The sequence below is a fragment of the Malus domestica genome, chromosome 15 (assembly GCF_042453785.1).
Source record: "Malus domestica chromosome 15, GDT2T_hap1".
NCBI lineage: Eukaryota > Viridiplantae > Streptophyta > Magnoliopsida > Rosales > Rosaceae > Malus > Malus domestica.
In genome coordinates, this window is record NC_091675.1 from 8,307,918 (window position 1) to 8,316,691 (window position 8,774).

Here is an 8,774-nt window from a genome sequence, read left to right on the forward strand (position 1 = left end):
GGGATGGGTACGACTTTGATGGGCTTCGTTTACGGGTTGAACTAGCACAGTGGAAGGCAACCAAGCTGAGTCCACTGACTCTACTTCTGCGACTGATTCTGATTCAGAGACACTTCGAGAGAGAAAGCATTCTGATATGGAGAATTTATCCAATACGCTCATCCACTTCTGCAACTCATGTCAACTACATGCCGCCGAGCCCCCCCACTGCCATACCCATACCCATACGCTCCTCCTCTAGCTGCTTGATCTCTGAGGTTGATTCCGACAGAGACAGTGTCATCAACTTCAAAGAGTGGATAGAGGAACCTCGTGCTTTCGTTCTATGAAGGGTTCAGTGGGGGCCTATTGCCTCGAAATAAAGCCCAACTACCCTCTGACAACTTCAGTAGGCCGGATAGCATTCTTGGGGAAAGCAGATTGGGATATGTGTTCAAAGGGTGGAGAGAGGAAAATGGGACAGGGCCAGCGAAACCCGGGTCAGGAAAATGTTTTTTTGGGTACCACGATGTGGAGATCTGACCTGGTTGGTGCATCAATTGACCTGCAAGAGGAAAAGGGAAAGAAAAAGCAAAAGTAAATCTGCTTCTGTTGTCCCTCAGCTTCACAAAGCATCTTTGTTTCAGTTTTTTGAGATGCGCAGGGGAAAGAGAAAAGAAGAAAGCATCAAGCAAAGCAAAAAAAAAAAAAGCAAAGAGTAAAGCATAAAGTAAACAAAAGCAAAAGCAGATAATATTAATGGGGTGCATAGTGAGGTCGTGCAGTCCACAACCATGATAATGATGGGCCAACAAGCCAACTCATTCGAACTCAGATCTGACAGCAGCTGTTACTCCTAGTCTCTCAAAAAACCATCCAAGCCAACAAACGCTACCAACAAAAGCAACCCAGTAAGCAGTAGGCGCAGTACGCACCAACGATCAGCAACTGTTGAAACCCCTATTTTTTGAATGATGTAATTTATTTTTATTATCTTTCGAAGACATCTGTATAAACCCCATCAGAGGGTAATTAAAAAAACGACAAAGCCCAAAATAAATGGGCTGGAATGTCGTGCAAAGGTCCATAAGCCCAAAATAGCACCAACCAGGTGAACCAAAGTACGTCCAGTACCACAAAAAATTTATTCAGCAACCCGCCGCTATTATCACCAACCCGGTGACCAAAAGTACGCCCAGTACTCCAAAATTATTTGGCAACCTGCCGCTATTGCCACCAACCAGGTGATGAAATGTACAACCTGTACTCTCCTTCATGCCACCAACCAGGTGATCAAAAGTACGCCCAGTACTTCAAATCATACATGAGCATTACTCATGTCAATCATACATAAACATTCATGAGCATCACTCATGTCAACATTCATGAGCATCACTCATGTCAACATCCATGAGCATCACTCATGTCAACATTCATGAGCATCACTCATGTCACACAAAGCTTCAGGGCTACAATTACAAAGCCTCAGGGCTATAATCACAAAGCATCAGGGCTACAATTACAAAGCTTCAGGACTACAATCACAAAGCCTCAGGGTTACAATTACAAAGCCTCAGGGCTACAATCACAAAGCTTCAGGGCTACAATTACAAAGCCTCAGGGCTACAATCACAAAGCTTCAGGGCTACAATTACAAAGCCTCAGGCTACAATTACAAAGCTTCAGGGCTACAATTACAAAGCCTCAGGGCTACAATTACAAAGCCTCAAGGCTACAATTACAAAGCTTCACCTACAAAGCTTCAGTGCATAGTATACAAATACCGCCTCCAGCCGAACAAACCGCCACTTCGGCCCATACATGGATCAAATTTCAAGTCTCCAGCCAAAAGACTCTCTTGACTTAAAACTTGGGGGACTACATTATATACCATATATTGGGCCTCAACTGGGCCTCATGAAAAATACTTAGGGGACTTAGCCCATTATTTATGTATTAAGGAGCGAGCCCTTATTCTATAAAAGGGACTCCCTCAGTTTCATTAGAGAGCACCCATTATTCATGTATTAAGGAGCGAGCCCTTATTCTATAAAAGAGACTCCCTCACTTTCATTAGAGAGCACCCATTATTCATGTACTAAGGAGCGAGCCCTTATTCTATAAAATGGACTCCCTCACCACCATTAGAGAGCAACACCGCCAGCTGAGCAACCGTCTCGCCGCGAGCATCACTCCTAACCCATCACTTATATATTGAGGAGCGAGCCCTTATTCTATAAAAGGGACTCCCTCACCACCATCAGAGAACATCGCCGTCTACTGAGCAACCGCCTCGACGCGAGCATCAACTCTAGCCCATCATTTATGTATTGAGGAACGAGCCCTTATTTTATAAAAGGGACTCCCTCACCATCATTAGAGAGCATCAATTCAAGCCTATCGTTCATGTATTGAGGAGCGAGCCCTTATTATATAAAAGGGACTCCCTCACCTTCAAACTCCGCAAGCCGAGCCAACCAAGGCAACATAAGCCACGAGCCTAATAGCCTCGCAGCGTGTGCTACTTCTAGTTGAGCGTCATTTCAGATTGAGCACTGCCTCATATCGAGCATCAGCTCAAGACAGCATCTAGTTACTTCGGCCCACACATGGACTGAATTTCAAGTCTCCAGCCAAAAGACTCTCTTGACTGAAGACTTAGGGGACTACTATTTATACCATATTTAGGGCCTCGTATTTAGACCTCGTATAAATACTCGAGGGACTTAAATGTAATTATGTAATAAAGGAATGGGCAAATATGTAATTAGGGGAGGAGCCTTTATTCTATAAAAGGGCATTCTCACCCTCACAAACCCTAAGCTTCTCCGATCTAGGGCAAAGCTCTCACTTTCTCTCCCTCACTTCTCAGAGAAATATAATACAATTAGTGTGGACGTAGCCCAAACCTTGGGATGAACCACGATACATCTTGTGTTATTTACATTTCATGTAGATTCACGGTCGGATTTACGTTGTTTCAAGACCTCCGGTTTTGTGCATCAACAACATTGATACCGAATTAATTTTTACAACTATGAGAATACAGTTTATATAGCCATCATGAGAGAGAGAGAGAGAGAGAAAGTAAGAGAGAGATTGATTACATTGATACTGAATTAATTTTTACAACTATGAGAATACAGTTTATATAGCCATCATGACTAGCTTGCAGCATAAGCTATTTAACTAACTAATTCGATAACAGCTATAACAACACAGCCACATTCTCAATTGTCTAACTAACTATTGTTGAGCTGGAATGATATATTCAACATCCCCCCTCAATCTCAACTGGGTTTCCCAGTTTGAGATTGAATGAATGCTTGAGAAATGCAAAACAATGAAATCCTTCTTGTCCATGTACTCCTAGCCCTGCTCCCATCATCAATTAATCCTCTGTTCTTGGTGTTTAAAGGTGTCTTCATGCATCAACGAGGATTAGTGCCCTCCCTTGCAGCAGAAGGTGATCTTGATACGATACTAGCATAGCTTCCAAGCCTCGACACACTCCTTCCACCTTTAGGAGTAGTAAACCCTGGACTTGAACCTCGGTAACTGGCACGAAGAGTTTCATCAATAAAAGATGAGGACTTGCCCATTGCATTTCTTACAAACTTCTGATGAGCAGGGGAGAGTGTCCGCACACTTGGACTGGCACTGCCACCTCTAGAAGGCGACGACCGAGGTGGCTTGTGAAACAATTTTGACCTTTCCCTCAATTCGCGTGCAGCTTCCCTTGACATCGAGTGAGCTTTTTCATTATTAATAGAAATCAAGAAACATACCCCTCTTCGACAATCGACCTTCAATGAAGAAAATGAACAAGAACTGCACTTCGGCAATCGGCCTTAATGGAGTTGCACATAATAACAACAAACAAAACTTTTCAAGAACATTACTCTGGCTATCGGCCTTTAAGGAGTAACACACAATATCTGAGACAGAACTTTTCACTCCGGCTATCGGCCTTATGGAGGAAACAAATTGCATTCAACACACTCTTAGCAATCAGCCTTTTTCGAGTGTACAAATCTCAAACAACCAAGAACCAATCACGCAACAGAAAAGAATGGCTATCGGCATTTGTATTCCTTCAACAATCTTGTAGAAAATGGCTATCGGCCTTATCAGAGAAACTTGCATACAAGAAATCCCATCGAAGAAACAAATTTTTTCACTGCAACATTTAAGCAAACAGATAGAGTGCAGAATTTAGGAACAAAACCTGAGACTCGAGTTCATGATCAGAAAACCCCATTGCAGAAACTCCAACAAATCATTCCAGCTACCAAAAAACCCCAGCAAATCAGAAAGAAACACTCAACGATCACAGCGGAAGAACAGCCCCAAAGATTGAAACCCTCGGCGATGATACCATATTAACAGAAATGCAGAAAGAGCATGTATCGAAGAAATGCAGAGAGAGAAAGAGAGAGAGAGTGATTGATTACATTGATACTGAATTAATTTTTACAACTATGAGAATACAGTTTATATAGCCATCATGACTAGCTTGCAGCATAAGCTATTTAACTAACTAATTCGATAACAGCTATAACAACGCAGCCACATTCTCAACTGTCTAACTAACTATTGTTCAACTGGAATGATATATTCAACAGAGACAACATATTTTTTTTTTTTTTTTAAAAGTCACACAACGTCATGAATTCAGTAGAGAAATGTATGGTTGAAATTGACTTAAATACAAAACATTGGAGACGCTGATTACTACTGAACAGAAGAAATTGGAGATGCTGATTGATTTGGTTATGGCAGTAAATGGGAGCCGCTCTTTTTCCTTTCGCGATTCAAATGTTTTGTTTTACAGATGCCAAACTTACCGCATTATATTTTTTTCTCTCCATATTGATTCATGTATGTTGAATGGTGATGAACTGAATTCCAATCTTCCAATTAAAAAATATATATAAAATATAAAACTCTAACCCATAAAATACCCTACTGCATAAGAATTATATATCGCTTGCTTGTTTGGATTATACCACAGCTGAAATAGCCCAAATTTCGAGCTACATCAAGAAATCGTTGCTAGAAGAGAAACTTTTAGGTATCAAGTTAATAACTAAGAGAGCGTCATGTATAATATTTTAGAACTTATTGATTAAACTTTATATTATATATATAGTATTTGTTAATTGTATATATGATGCATTTTTCATTTGTCTTTTCACATTATTGTTTTACTTAATGGCCATAACAAATTGTAGGGTTTGGTAAGTGAGGATCTTCTGGACTCGTTTAATGTACCCATTTACATTCCAAGTCCGTCTGAAATTAAAAGAGTGGTGTTGGGAGGTTAGAGGTACTGTACTACACAACAAATCTTAGTACTCCTGATGATGTTCGAGGTCGCGTCTTTCATATAAGAGCGACGATTGAAGGCATTCTAGTGAAGCACTTCGTATCCGAGCTCAATACTAAAGAACTTTTTGAGAGATATATTCACAAGATTGAATAATTCTCAAAGACCCTTCGGTTTACAAACTCTGAGAAGATGGCAAATTTGTTTATTCTTGTTAAGCGGATCAAGTGGCCTATTTTATAGTAGGCTAAACAAGCATCTGCATATTTGTTGTTAAGTGATACACGACTGTGGCTGTCTGTGTGATTTTTTTGTAATGTTTTAAAGTGAATAACCAAGTGTCTTCTGTTGATATTGTTTGTCTAATATAATAAGATTATCGTCATTGCGACCAAGAACGACTACTAGAAAAAATGCAAGTAAACGAATAGCGGTGTTATTTAATTATATCGTACATGCACACCAGCTATTTTAACTGTTGTAATTATGCTAAAGCCGCAACATTTTTCTACAAAAACGTTGTTTTTGGTTAAACACACGGCTTTGTAGTAAAAACTTTCATGCTTTTATCACAAGAACTATTGTAGTTCTTGGATGTTTACAACAATTTTCTTGAACAATTGTCTAATTTGGCATCAACGGTTATTCTTAATTTGTATTCCATAACACTTAGACCACTGTTTAAATACTAAAACCGTTGCACAAAATTTCTAAATTACTTCCATTTATTAGTGTCAGCATTCATAAATCATTACATTCGAAATTGTACTTGTTGGGCCTTGGCCCATTCGTCAGCGCGGAAATGAAATTCAGATTACAACTTCACCAAAGTCATTCACAGTTGAACATAAAAAAATATAAGAAATAAAGACATCGAAGAATTTACGAGGTTCGGCAAAAAATCTGCCTACGTCCTCGAAGAGATGTTGCTCTTCACTATAAGAATAACAGTACAAATTACACATGAGTTAGATCGACATAACTCAATCCCGAATCCCGAATCCCTTGTACGTCCACTCACATAATCTTCACAAGAGTCTCACTCTATCCCAAGAGTTCTTTCACCATAGACTTTTTACTCTAGCTCTCTTGATTTCTCTCAACCCATGTTCAACCTTTCCATGGGAGAGCCGAATGCTCTCCCCTTTGGATGCTTCTCTGATGCTTGCCCTCTCACTCGGTAAGCATACTAAATGCATAAAATTGCATCTAGTCATACACTAGCAACTATGCCAACAATCAAGGCCAAAAAGTCTTAAGTTCACATGACATAATCAACATCTAGCCTACCTAGCATGCAACCCTTTTCTCCATTTGCCATTTAGGCCTCGTTTGGCAGCTCGGACTGTACTGACTATTTCTGTCGGATAGGATAAATAGTCACCGGATAGGACTGACTAAATTAATCGGACGTTTGGTGCAGTATCGGATTAATGACCGTATTATTTATACTGTGTTTGGTTGGATACTCTATCGGATAAGAAAGACTTAAAAATATTATTATATTGATGAATGATGAATTTTGAACAATACTGTGAAATTACATCAAATCCAAATCTTGCAGAAACCAAACCAGCACAAGCATTGATATTATGAATTCATCAAGCTTCATTCAGATGTAATCGCTCAACCCATTTCTTCAACTGGGTTCGAATTTCCAACATACCCAATTTAGGATCTTTGCAATTTTCAACATACAGATCAATTTTTTTTTTCGGATCTGGAAGAAGAAAAATAAGAGGAGGATGGCAGAACATAGAGAGAAAAAGAAGAAAAATAGCAGGTGAAAGGCGGAACAGAGAGAAGAAGAAGGAGGACCTGGGATTCAGATGAGAGAGAAGAAGGAGAAAAAAGACGAAGAAGAAGAACCTGGGTTCAGATGAGAGAAGAAGAAGGAGGAGAAGACAAAGAAGGAGAACCTGGGATTCAGATGAGAGAAGAAGAATGAGGATAACCTGGGATTCGAAGGAGAACCTGGGAGTTGGAGAGAGCGAGAGAGCCATGTTTTCAACCCGACTAAATAATACCGTGGTTTTGGAAATGATAGTTAAGCGGATGTCAGCCGTATAGAATAGGTTGAGCCGGAGTATTTAGTTGGCTGACTATTTAATACATGGGGACACCAAACACCTGATACCGTATAATTAATCCTATCCGGTGTGTTATACGGTGTACCAAACGAGGCCTTAATGCATAGAAGAGAAAGCATGCAAAATTTCAAGCGACCGACTTTGCAACCCACAAAGTCAAGACATGCTTCCAACTTTGCTTGTAGCAGTGATCATGTCTTCTCTTGAACGAAGACTTCCTCGTCACAACTGAAAGCATTCGCTTGATCTTCAATTGTTGTCAACACATAACTCATAATTACTCAAAAATGAACGAGCCAAACACAACAGTAATCCACTGCCATAACATGCAAAGATTCCAAATAGACTTAGATATAAAGAAAAACTAATGAAAATGGTTTGAAAATTTTAAGTTTTAACGATAAGAACAAAATAAATGATAAGTGAATAGTACCAAAATTAACTTAACTTCATCAAGCCTTAGAACAATGCATAAGAGATACTGACTAGTGGCCCAGCCCACTAGTTTCTCATCACCTGTTGAAGAATAGATAATATAAAGAATCGCGTAAGTGAATATTATAGTTATTCCCTGCAAAATTGCACAATGATATAGATGTGATCCGAAGTCATGAACAAACAAAAATTGAGAGAGAGAGAGAGAGAGAGAGAGAGAGAGAGAGAGAGAGAGAGAGAGAGAGAGAGAGAGTTCAACATAAATCAAACATGAATTAAATTAACCGGATAGAAAAATACTTCTAGAGTAAAAATTAAAGAAATCATCTCACACCAAAGCGAAGAAATTAATGCACTTTGCATTTTTGTCATGATCTAAAATCTAAATAAGATTCAATGTGATTACAGACAATGATAAAGATGCGCTGATACTCTCAACAGAATATTTATATAAGATATGTCACTCAAGTGTTTGCATATTGATTTTTGTAAGTCTTACAAGAACGAATGTTTATATTTAGTGGCTCTTCAGCTTTTATGTTTAAAAACTGTGCATTTACCCACATTTCACTCCATCTTAACCTCCTCACTACAAATATGATTTCAACGTACGTTTAAATAAAATGGTGGTCAGCGCATTTGGTGGATAAAAACACATATATACTCCAACATTAACGTATTGAAGAAAATACTAAGACACATCAACAACTTACGTGTAAATTAACAATGGTTTTATTGTTTAAACAAACTTAAGTTTATAAAGAAAAAACACTGTTTCCACAAAAGTGAAGTGGGACGAGGGGGCTGTGGTGGGCAAGAGGAGCCGCTTACAGGCCGCGCCGAGGTGCAAGGACGGACCACGTTGGCGCACGTCATCCATGCAGCTGACTAGGACGAGTTCAACTGATGATGTAGCACAGAATTTTCAGCCAAACTCTGTG

The 8,774-nt window shown here is 39.4% G+C and overlaps 1 long non-coding RNA gene across 1 annotated transcript; it reads right to left on the minus strand.

Annotated features, from left to right (window-relative positions):
• Positions 1–3,062: 3,062 nt before the first annotated feature.
• On the minus strand, positions 3,063–4,590 carry LOC139192510 (uncharacterized). The gene is made up of 2 exons (XR_011576711.1): positions 4,542–4,590; positions 3,063–4,507 (listed from the first exon to the last, which is right to left on the minus strand). It is a non-coding gene; the product is annotated as an uncharacterized lncRNA (long non-coding RNA).
• Between the last annotated feature and the right edge of the window lie 4,184 nt (positions 4,591–8,774).